Here is a 13,201-nt window from a genome sequence, read left to right on the forward strand (position 1 = left end):
AAAATTGAAGTGTATACTATTGGTAATGTCAAAGCATGCATGTCCTGGGAAAACAACTTTTTTGTCTTGCTCAACAGAGGCATGAAATCAGTTTTTAAGAACTCAGAATCATGTGGAAAGTTAACTTAAGGTGTTTCCATTAGGTTTCCACACAGTAGTTTGGTGTAACATTGAAATGTATACTATTGGTAATGTCAAAGCATTGCTTGCCCTGAGAAAACAACTTTTTTGTCTTGCTCAGCACAGGCATGAAACCAGTTTTAAACAACTCAGAATCATGTGGAAAGTTAACTTAAACTGTTAACATTAGTTTGCACACAGTAGTTTGGTGTAAAATTGAAGTGTATACTATTGGTAATGACAAAGCATGCATGTCCTGAGAAAACAACTTTTTTGTCTTGCTCAACAGAGGCATGAAATCAGTTTTTAAGAACTCAGAATCATGTTGAAAGTAAACTTAAGGTGTTTCCATTAGGTTTCCACACAGTAGTTTGGTGTAAGATTGAAATGTATACGCTTGGTAATGTCAAGGCATTGTATGCCCTGAGAAAACAACTTTTTTGTCTTGCTCAACAGAGGCATGAAACATGTTTTAAACAACTCAGAATCATGTGAGAAGTTGATTTAAGGTGTTTGAATTAGGTTTGCACACAGTAGTTTGGTGTAAAATTGAGATGTATACTCTTGGTAATGTCAAAGCATTGCGTGCCCTGAGAAAATAACTTTTTTGTCTAGCTCAGCACAGGCATGAAACCAGTTTTAAACAACTCAGAATCATGTGGAAAGTTGATTTAAGGTGTCTCCATTAGGTTTCCACACAGCAGTTTGGTGTAAGATTGAAATGTATACGCTTGGTAATGTCAAAGCGTTGTATGCCCTGAGAAAACAACTTTTTTGTCTTGCTCTGCAGAAGCATGAAACCAGTTTTAAACATCTCATAATCATGTGGAAAGTTAACTTAAACTGTTAACATTAGGTTTGCACACAGTAGTTTGGTGTAAAATTGAAGTGTATACTATTGGTAATGTCAAAGCATGCATGTCCTGAGAAAACAACTTTTTTGTCTTGCTCAACAGAGGCATGAAATCAGTTTTTAAGAACTCAGAATCATGTGGAAAGTTAACTTAAGGTGTTTCCATTAGCTTTCCACACAGTAGTTTGGTGTAACATTGAAATGTATACTATTGGTAATGTCAAAGCATTGCTTGCCCTGAGAAAACAACTTTTTTGTCTTGCTCAACAGAAGCATGAAACAGGTTTTAAACAACTCAGAATCATTTGGGAAGTAGATTTAAGGTGTTTGCATTAGGTTAACACACAGTAGTTTGGTGTAAAATTTAAATGTATACTATTGGAAATGTCATAGCATTATATGCCCTGAGAAAATAACTTTTTTGTCTTGCTCAGCAGAGGCATGAAACCAGTTTCAAACAACTCAGAATCATGTGGAAAGTTAACTTAAACTGTTAACATTAGGTTTGCACACAGTAGTTTGGTGTTAAATTGAAGTGTATACTATTGGTAATGTCAAAGCATGCATGTCCTGAGAAAACAACTTTTTTGTCTTGCTCAACAGAGGCATGAAATCAGTTTTTAAGAACTCAGAATCATGTTGAAAGTAAACTTAAGGTGTTAACATTAGGTTTGCACACAGTAGTTTGGTGTAAAATTGAAGTGTATACTATTGGTAATGTCAAAGCATGCATGTCCTGAGAAAATAACTTTTTTCCCTTGCTCAGCAGAGGCATGAAACCAGTTTTAAACAACTCAGAATCATCTGGAAAGTTAACCTAAACTGTTAACATTAGGTTTGTACCCAGTAGTTTGGTGTAAAATTGAAATGTATACTCTTGGTAATGTCAAAGCATTGCATGCCCTGAGAAAATAACTTTTTTGTCTTGCTCAGCACAGGCATGAAACCAGTTTTAAACAACGCAGAATCATGTGGAAAGTTAACTTAAACTGTTAACATTAGGTTTGCACACAGTAGTTTGGTGTAAAATTGAAGTCTATACTATTGGTAATGTCAAAGCATGCATGTCCTGAGAAAACAACTTTTTTGTCTTGCTCAACAGAGGCATGAAATCAGTTTTTAAGAACTCAGAATCATGTGGAAAGTTAACTTAAGGTGTTTCCATTAGGTTTCCACACAGTAGTTTGGTGTAAAATTGTAATGTATACTATTGGTAATGTCAAGGTATTGTATGCCCTGAGAAAACAACTTTTTTGTCTTGCTCAACAGAGGCATGAAACATGTTTTAAACAACTCAGAATCATGTGAGAAGTTGATTTAAGGTGTTTGAATTAGGTTTGCACACAGTAGTTTGGTGTAAAATTGAGATGTATACTCTTGGTAATGTCAAAGCATTGCGTGCCCTGAGAAAATAACTTTTTTGTCTAGCTCAGCACAGGCATGAAACCAGTTTTAAACAACTCAGAATCATGTGGAAAGTTGATTTAAGGTGTCTCCATTAAGTTTCCACACAGCAGTTTGGTGTAAGATTGAAATGTATACGCTTGGTAATGTCAAAGCATTGGATGCCCTGGAAAACAACTTTTTTGTCTTGCTCTGCAGAAGCATGAAACCAGTTTTAAACATCTCATAATCATGTGGAAAGTTAACTTAAACTGTTAACATTAGGTTTGCACACAGTAGTTTGGTGTAAAATTGAAGTGTATACTATTGGTAATGTCAAAGCATGCATGTCCTGAGAAAACAACTTTTTTGTCTTGCTCAACAGAGGCATGAAATCAGTTTTTAAGAACTCAGAATCATGTTGAAAGTAAACTTAAGGTGTTTCCATTAGGTTTCCAGACAGTAGTTTGGTGTAAGATTGAAATGTATACGCTTGGTAATGTCAAAGCGTTGTATGCCCTGAGAAAACAACTTTTTTGTCTTGCTCTGCAGAAGCATGAAACCAGTTTTAAACATCTCATAATCATGTGGAAAGTTAACTTAAACTGTTAACATTAGGTTTGCACACAGTAGTTTGGTGTAAAATTGAAGTGTATACTATTGGTAATGTCAAAGCATGCATGTCCTGGGAAAACAACTTTTTTGTCTTGCTCAACAGAGGCATGAAATCAGTTTTTAAGAACTCAGAATCATGTGGAAAGTTAACTTAAGGTGTTTCCATTAGGTTTCCACACAGTAGTTTGGTGTAACATTGAAATGTATACTATTGGTAATGTCAAAGCATTGCTTGCCCTGAGAAAACAACTTTTTTGTCTTGCTCAACAGAAGCATGAAACAGGTTTTAAACAACTCAGAATCATTTGGGAAGTAGATTTAAGGTGTTTGCATTAGGTTAACACACAGTAGTTTGGTGTAAAATTTAAATATATACTCTTGTTAATGTCAAAGCATTGCATGCCCTGAGAAAATAACTTTTTTGTCTTGCTCAGCACAGGCATGAAACCAGTTTTAAACAACTCAGAATCATGTGGAAAGTTAACTTAAACTGTTAACATTAGGTTTGCACACAGTAGTTTGGTGTAAAATTGAAGTGTATACTATTGGTAATGTCAAAGCATGCATGTCCTGAGAAAACAACTTTTTTGTCTTGCTCTGCAGAAGCATGAAACCAGTTTTAAACATCTCATAATCATGTGGAAAGAAACTTAAACTGTTAACATTAGGTTTGCACACAGTAGTTTGGTGTAAAATTGAAATGTATACTCTTGGTAATGTCAAAGCATTGCATGCCCTGAGAAAATAACTTTTTTGTCTTGCTCAGCACAGGCATGAAACCAGTTTTAAACAACTCAGAATCATGTGGAAAGTTAACTTAAACTGTTAACATTAGGTTTGCACACAGTAGTTTGGTGTAAAATTGAAATGTATACTATTGGTAATGTCAAAGCGTTGTATGCCCTGAGAAAACAACTTTTTTGTCTTGCTCTGCAGAAGCATGAAACCAGTTTTAAACATCTCATAATCATGTGGAAAGAAACTTAAACTGTTAACATTAGGTTTGCACACAGTAGTTTGGTGTAAAATTGAAATGTATACTCTTGGTAATGTCAAAGCATTGCATGCCCTGAGAAAATAACTTTTTTGTCTTGCTCAGCACAGGCATGAAACCAGTTTTAAACAACTCAGAATCATGTGGAAAGTTCTGAGAAAACAACTTTTTTGTCTTGCTCAACAGAGGCATGAAATCAGTTTTTAAGAACTCAGAATCATGTTGAAAGTAAACTTAAGGTGTTTCCATTAGGTTTCCACACAGTAGTTTGGTGTAAGATTGAAATGTATACGCTTGGTAATGTCAAAGCGTTGTATGCCCTGAGAAAACAACTTTTTTGTCTTGCTCTGCAGAAGCATGAAACCAGTTTTAAACATCTCATAATCATGTGGAAAGTTAACTTAAACTGTTAACATTAGGTTTGCACACAGTAGTTTGGTGTAAAATTGAAGTGTATACTATTGGTAATGTCAAAGCATGCATGTCCTGAGAAAATAACTTTTTTGTCTTGCTCAGCAGAGGCATGAAACCAGTTTTAAACAACTCAGAATCATCTGGAAAGTTAACCTAAACTGTTAACATTAGGTTTGCACCCAGTAGTTTGGTGTAAAATTGAAATGTATACTCTTGGTAATGTCAAAGCATTGCATGCCCTGAGAAAATAACTTTTTTGTCTTGCTCAGCACAGGCATGAAACCAGTTTTAAACAACTCAGAATCATGTGGAAAGTTAACTTAAACTGTTAACATTAGGTTTGCACACAGTAGTTTGGTGTAAAATTGAAGTCTATACTATTGGTAATGTCAAAGCATGCATGTCCTGAGAAAACAACTTTTTTGTCTTGCTGAACAGAGGCATGAAATCAGTTTTTAAGAACTCAGAATCATGTGGAAAGTTAACTTAAGGTGTTTCCATTAGGTTTCCACACAGTAGTTTGGTGTAAAATTGAAATGTATACTATTGGTAATGTCAAGGCATTGTATGCCCTGAGAAAACAACTTTTTTGTCTTGCTCAACAGAGGCATGAAACATGTTTTAAACAACTCAGAATCATGTGAGAAGTTGATTTAAGGTGTTTGAATTAGGTTTGCACACAGTAGTTTGGTGTAAAATTGAGATGTATACTCTTGGTAATGTCAAAGCATTGCGTGCCCTGAGAAAATAACTTTTTTGTCCAGCTCAGCACAGGCATGAAACCAGTTTTAAACAACTCAGAATCATGTGGAAAGTTGATTTAAGGTGTCTCCATTAGGTTTCCACACAGCAGTTTGGTGTAAGATTGAAATGTATATGCTTGGTAATGTCAAAGCGTTGTATGCCCTGAGAAAACAACTTTTTTGTCTTGCTCTGCAGAAGCATGAAACCAGTTTTAAACATCTCATAATCATGTGGAAAGTTAACTTAAACTGTTAACATTAGGTTTGCACACAGTAGTTTGGTGTAAAATTGAAGTGTATACTATTGGTAATGTCAAAGCATGCATGTCCTGAGAAAACAACTTTTTTGTCTTGCTCAACAGAGGCATGAAATCAGTTTTTAAGAACTCAGAATCATGTGGAAAGTTAACTTAAGGTGTTTCCATTAGCTTTCCACACAGTAGTTTGGTGTAACATTGAAATGTATACTATTGGTAATGTCAAAGCATTGCTTGCCCTGAGAAAACAACTTTTTTGTCTTGCTCAACAGAAGCATGAAACAGGTTTTAAACAACTCAGAATCATTTGGGAAGTAGATTTAAGGTGTTTGCATTAGGTTAACACACAGTAGTTTGGTGTAAAATTTAAATGTATACTATTGGAAATGTCATAGCATTATATGCCCTGAGAAAATAACTTTTTTGTCTTGCTCAGCAGAGGCATGAAACCAGTTTCAAACAACTCAGAATCATGTGGAAAGTTAACTTAAACTGTTAACATTAGGTTTGCACCCAGTAGTTTGGTGTAAAATTGAAATGTATACTCTTGTTAATGTCAAAGCATTGCATGCCCTGAGAAAATAACTTTTTTGTCTTGCTCAGCACAGGCATGAAACCAGTTTTAAACAACTCAGAATCATGTGGAAAGTTAACTTAAACTGTTAACATTAGGTTTGCACACAGTAGTTTGGTGTAAAATTGAAGTGTATACTATTGGTAATGTCAAAGCATGCATGTCCTGAGAAAACAACTTTTTTGTCTTGCTCAACAGAGGCATGAAATCAGTTTTTAAGAACTCAGAATCATGTTGAAAGTAAACTTAAGGTGTTTCCATTAGGTTTCCACACAGTAGTTTGGTGTAAGATTGAAATGTATACGCTTGGTAATGTCAAAGCGTTGTATGCCCTGAGAAAACAACTTTTTTGTCTTGCTCTGCAGAAGCATGAAACCAGTTTTAAACATCTCATAATCATGTGGAAAGTTAACTTAAACTGTTAACATTAGGTTTGCACACAGTAGTTTGGTGTAAAATTGAAGTGTATACTATTGGTAATGTCAAAGCATGCATGTCCTGAGAAAATAACTTTTTTGCCTTGCTCAGCAGAGGCATGAAACCAGTTTTAAACAACTCAGAATCATCTGGAAAGTTAACCTAAACTGTTAACATTAGGTTTGTACCCAGTAGTTTGGTGTAAAATTGAAATGTATACTCTTGGTAATGTCAAAGCATTGCATGCCCTGAGAAAATAACTTTTTTGTCTTGCTCAGCACAGGCATGAAACCAGTTTTAAACAACTCAGAATCATGTGGAAAGTTAACTTAAACTGTTAACATTAGGTTTGCACACAGTAGTTTGGTGTAAAATTGAAGTCTATACTATTGGTAATGTCAAAGCATGCATGTCCTGAGAAAACAACTTTTTTGTCTTGCTCAACAGAGGCATGAAATCAGTTTTTAAGAACTCAGAATCATATGGAAAGTTAACTTAAGGTGTTTCCATTAGGTTTCCACACAGTAGTTTGGTGTAAAATTGAAATGTATACTATTGGTAATGTCAAGGCATTGTATGCCCTGAGAAAACAACTTTTTTGTCTTGCTCAACAGAGGCATGAAACATGTTTTAAACAACTCAGAATCATGTGAGAAGTTGATTTAAGGTGTTTGAATTAGGTTTGCACACAGTAGTTTGGTGTAAAATTGAGATGTATACTATTGGTAATGTCAAAGCATTGCGTGCCCTGAGAAAATAACTTTTTTGTCTAGCTCAGCACAGGCATGAAACCAGTTTTAAACAACTCAGAATCATGTGGAAAGTTGATTTAAGGTGTCTCCATTAGGTTTCCACACAGCAGTTTGGTGTAAGATTGAAATGTATACGCTTGGTAATGTCAAAGCATTGGATGCCCTGAGAAAACAACTTTTTCGTCTTGCTCTGCAGAAGCATGAAACCAGTTTTAAACATCTCATAATCATGTGGAAAGTTAACTTAAACTGTTAACATTAGGTTTGCACACAGTAGTTTGGTGTAAAATTGAAGTGTATACTATTGGTAATGTCAAAGCATGCATGTCCTGAGAAAACAACTTTTTTGTCTTGCTCAACAGAGGCATGAAATCAGTTTTTAAGAACTCAGAATCATGTTGAAAGTAAACTTAAGGTGTTTCCATTAGGTTTCCACACAGTAGTTTGGTGTAAGATTGAAATGTATACGCTTGGTAATGTCAAAGCGTTGTATGCCCTGAGAAAACAACTTTTTTGTCTTGCTCTGCAGAAGCATGAAACCAGTTTTAAACATCTCATAATCATGTGGAAAGTTAACTTAAACTGTTAACATTAGGTTTGCACACAGTAGTTTGGTGTAAAATTGAAGTGTATACTATTGGTAATGTCAAAGCATGCATGTCCTGAGAAAACAACTTTTTTGTCTTGCTCAACAGAGGCATGAAATCAGTTTTTAAGAACTCAGAATCATGTGGAAAGTTAACTTAAGGTGTTTCCATTAGGTTTGCACCCAGTAGTTTGGTGTAAAATTGAAATGTATACTATTGGTAATGTCAAAGCATTGCTTGCCCTGAGAAAACAACTTTTTTGTCTTGCTCAACAGAAGCATGAAACAGGTTTTAAACAACTCAGAATCATTTGGGAAGTAGATTTAAGGTGTTTGCATTAGGTTAACACACAGTAGTTTGGTGTAAAATTTAAATGTATACTCTTGTTAATGTCAAAGCATTGCATGCCCTGAGAAAATAACTTTTTTGTCTTGCTCAGCACAGGCATGAAACCAGTTTTAAACAACTCAGAATCATGTGGAAAGTTAACTTAAACTGTTAACATTAGGTTTGCACACAGTAGTTTGGTGTAAAATTGAAGTGTATACTATTGGTAATGTCAAAGCATGCATGTCCTGAGAAAACAACTTTTTTGTCTTGCTCAACAGAGGCATGAAATCAGTTTTTAAGAACTCAGAATCATGTTGAAAGTAAACTTAAGGTGTTTCCATTAGGTTTCCACACAGTAGTTTGGTGTAAGATTGAAATGTATACGCTTGGTAATGTCAAAGCGTTGTATGCCCTGAGAAAAGAACTTTTTTGTCTTGCTCTGCAGAAGCATGAAACCAGTTTTAATCATCTCATAATCATGTGGAAAGTTAACTTAAACTGTTAACATTAGGTTTGCACACAGTAGTTTGGTGTAAAATTGAAGTGTATACTATTGGTAATGTCAAAGCATGCATGTCCTCAGAAAATAACTTTTTTGTCTTGCTCAGCAGAGGCATGAAACCAGTTTTAGACAACTCAGAATCATCTGGAAAGTTAACCTAAACTGTTAACATTAGGTTTGCACACAGTAGTTTGGTGTAAAATTGAAATGTATACTCTTGGTAATGTCAAAGCATTGCATGCCCTGAGAAAATAACTTTTTTGTCTAGCTCAGCACAGGCATGAAACCAGTTTTAAACAACTCAGAATCATGTGGAAAGTTAACTTAAACTGTTAACATTAGGTTTGCACACAGTAGTTTGGAGTAAAATTGAAGTGTATACTATTGGTAATGTCAAAGCATGCATGTCCTGAGAAAACAACTTTTTTGTCTTGCTCAACAGAGGCATGAAATCAGTTTTTAAGAACTCAGAATCATGTGGAAAGTTAACTTAAGGTGTTTCCATTAGGTTTCCACACAGTAGTTTGGTGTAACATTGAAATGTATACTATTGGTAATGTCAAAGCATTGCTTGCCCTGAGAAAACAACTTTTTTGTCTTGCTCAACAGAAGCATGAAACAGGTTTTAAGCAACTCAGAATCATTTGGGAAGTAGATTTAAGGTGTTTGCATTAGGTTAACACACAGTAGTTTGGTGTAAAATTTAAATGTATACTATTGGAAATGTCATAGCATTATATGCCCTGAGAAAATAACTTTTTTGTCTTGCTCAGCAGAGGCATGAAACCAGTTTTAAACAACTCAGAATCATGTGGAAAGTTAACTTAAACTGTTAACATTAGGTTTGCACCCAGTAGTTTGGTGTAAAATTGAAATGTATACTATTGGTAATGTCAAAGCATGCATGTCCTGAGAAAACAACTTTTTTGTCTTGCTCAACAGAGGCATGAAATCAGTTTTTAAGAACTCAGAATCATGTTGAAAGTAAACTTAAGGTGTTTCCATTAGGTTTCCACACAGTAGTTTGGTGTAAGATTGAAATGTATACGCTTGGTAATGTCAAAGCGTTGTATGCCCTGAGAAAACAACTTTTTTGTCTTGCTCTGCAGAAGCATGAAACCAGTTTTAAACATCTCATAATCATGTGGAAAGTTAACTTAAACTGTTAACATTAGGTTTGCACACAGTAGTTTGGTGTAAAATTGAAATGTATACTCTTGGTAATGTCAAAGCATTGCATGCCCTGAGAAAATAACTTTTTTGTCTTGCTCAGAACAGGCATGAAACCAGTTTTAAACAACTCAGAATCATGTGGAAAGTTAACTTAAACTGTTAACATTAGTTTGCACACAGTAGTTTGGTGTAAAATTGAAGTGTATACTATTGGTAATGACAAAGCATGCATGTCCTGAGAAAACAACTTTTTTGTCTTGCTCAACAGAGGCATGAAATCAGTTTTTAAGAACTCAGAATCATGTTGAAAGTAAACTTAAGGTGTTTCCATTAGGTTTCCACACAGTAGTTTGGTGTAAGATTGAAATGTATACGCTTGGTAATGTCAAGGCATTGTATGCCCTGAGAAAACAACTTTTTTGTCTTGCTCAACAGAGGCATGAAACATGTTTTAAACAACTCAGAATCATGTGAGAAGTTGATTTAAGGTGTTTGAATTAGGTTTGCACACAGTAGTTTGGTGTAAAATTGAGATGTATACTCTTGGTAATGTCAAAGCATTGCGTGCCCTGAGAAAATAACTTTTTTGTCTTGCTCTGCAGAAGCATGAAACCAGTTTTAAACATCTCATAATCATGTGGAAAGTTAACTTAAACTGTTAACATTAGGTTTGCACACAGTAGTTTGGTGTAAAATTGAAGTGTATACTATTGGTAATGTCAAAGCATGCATGTCCTGAGAAAATAACTTTTTTGCCTTGCTCAGCAGAGGCATGAAACCAGTTTTAAACAACTCAGAATCATCTGGAAAGTTAACCTAAACTGTTAACATTAGGTTTGTACCCAGTAGTTTGGTGTAAAATTGAAATGTATACTCTTGGTAATGTCAAAGCATTGCATGCCCTGAGAAAATAACTTTTTTGTCTTGCTCAGCACAGGCATGAAACCAGTTTTAAACAACGCAGAATCATGTGGAAAGTTAACTTAAACTGTTAACATTAGGTTTGCACACAGTAGTTTGGTGTAAAATTGAAGTCTATACTATTGGTAATGTCAAAGCATGCATGTCCTGAGAAAACAACTTTTTTGTCTTGCTCAACAGAGGCATGAAATCAGTTTTTAAGAACTCAGAATCATGTGGAAAGTTAACTTAAGGTGTTTCCATTAGGTTTCCACACAGTAGTTTGGTGTAAAATTGAAATGTATACTATTGGTAATGTCAAGGTATTGTATGCCCTGAGAAAACAACTTTTTTGTCTTGCTCAACAGAGGCATGAAACATGTTTTAAACAACTCAGAATCATGTGAGAAGTTGATTTAAGGTGTTTGAATTAGGTTTGCACACAGTAGTTTGGTGTAAAATTGAGATGTATACTCTTGGTAATGTCAAAGCATTGCGTGCCCTGAGAAATAACTTTTTTGTCTAGCTCAGCACAGGCATGAAACCAGTTTTAAACAACTCAGAATCATGTGGAAAGTTGATTTAAGGTGTCTCCATTAAGTTTCCACACAGCAGTTTGGTGTAAGATTGAAATGTATACGCTTGGTAATGTCAAAGCATTGGATGCCCTGAGAAAACAACTTTTTTGTCTTGCTCTGCAGAAGCATGAAACCAGTTTTAAACATCTCATAATCATGTGGAAAGTTAACTTAAACTGTTAACATTAGGTTTGCACACAGTAGTTTGGTGTAAAATTGAAGTGTATACTATTGGTAATGTCAAAGCATGCATGTCCTGAGAAAACAACTTTTTTGTCTTGCTCAACAGAGGCATGAAATCAGTTTTTAAGAACTCAGAATCATGTTGAAAGTAAACTTAAGGTGTTTCCATTAGGTTTCCAGACAGTAGTTTGGTGTAAGATTGAAATGTATACGCTTGGTAATGTCAAAGCGTTGTATGCCCTGAGAAAACAACTTTTTTGTCTTGCTCTGCAGAAGCATGAAACCAGTTTTAAACATCTCATAATCATGTGGAAAGTTAACTTAAACTGTTAACATTAGGTTTGCACACAGTAGTTTGGTGTAAAATTGAAGTGTATACTATTGGTAATGTCAAAGCATGCATGTCCTGGGAAAACAACTTTTTTGTCTTGCTCAACAGAGGCATGAAATCAGTTTTTAAGAACTCAGAATCATGTGGAAAGTTAACTTAAGGTGTTTCCATTAGGTTTCCACACAGTAGTTTGGTGTAACATTGAAATGTATACTATTGGTAATGTCAAAGCATTGCTTGCCCTGAGAAAACAACTTTTTTGTCTTGCTCAACAGAAGCATGAAACAGGTTTTAAACAACTCAGAATCATTTGGGAAGTAGATTTAAGGTGTTTGCATTAGGTTAACACACAGTAGTTTGGTGTAAAATTTAAATATATACTCTTGTTAATGTCAAAGCATTGCATGCCCTGAGAAAATAACTTTTTTGTCTTGCTCAGCACAGGCATGAAACCAGTTTTAAACAACTCAGAATCATGTGGAAAGTTAACTTAAACTGTTAACATTAGGTTTGCACACAGTAGTTTGGTGTAAAATTGAAGTGTATACTATTGGTAATGTCAAAGCATGCATGTCCTGAGAAAACAACTTTTTTGTCTTGCTCTGCAGAAGCATGAAACCAGTTTTAAACATCTCATAATCATGTGGAAAGAAACTTAAACTGTTAACATTAGGTTTGCACACAGTAGTTTGGTGTAAAATTGAAATGTATACTCTTGGTAATGTCAAAGCATTGCATGCCCTGAGAAAATAACTTTTTTGTCTTGCTCAGCACAGGCATGAAACCAGTTTTAAACAACTCAGAATCATGTGGAAAGTTAACTTAAACTGTTAACATTAGGTTTGCACACAGTAGTTTGGTGTAAAATTGAAATGTATACTATTGGTAATGTCAAAGCGTTGTATGCCCTGAGAAAACAACTTTTTTGTCTTGCTCTGCAGAAGCATGAAACCAGTTTTAAACATCTCATAATCATGTGGAAAGAAACTTAAACTGTTAACATTAGGTTTGCACACAGTAGTTTGGTGTAAAATTGAAATGTATACTCTTGGTAATGTCAAAGCATTGCATGCCCTGAGAAAATAACTTTTTTGTCTTGCTCAGCACAGGCATGAAACCAGTTTTAAACAACTCAGAATCATGTGGAAAGTTCTGAGAAAACAACTTTTTTGTCTTGCTCAACAGAGGCATGAAATCAGTTTTTAAGAACTCAGAATCATGTTGAAAGTAAACTTAAGGTGTTTCCATTAGGTTTCCACACAGTAGTTTGGTGTAAGATTGAAATGTATACGCTTGGTAATGTCAAAGCGTTGTATGCCCTGAGAAAACAACTTTTTTGTCTTGCTCTGCAGAAGCATGAAACCAGTTTTAAACATCTCATAATCATGTGGAAAGTTAACTTAAACTGTTAACATTAGGTTTGCACACAGTAGTTTGGTGTAAAATTGAAGTGTATACTATTGGTAATGTCAAAGCATGCATGTCCTGAGAAAAC

This window comes from Mobula birostris, chromosome 3 (genome assembly GCF_030028105.1).
Source record: "Mobula birostris isolate sMobBir1 chromosome 3, sMobBir1.hap1, whole genome shotgun sequence".
Lineage (NCBI taxonomy): Eukaryota > Metazoa > Chordata > Chondrichthyes > Myliobatiformes > Myliobatidae > Mobula > Mobula birostris.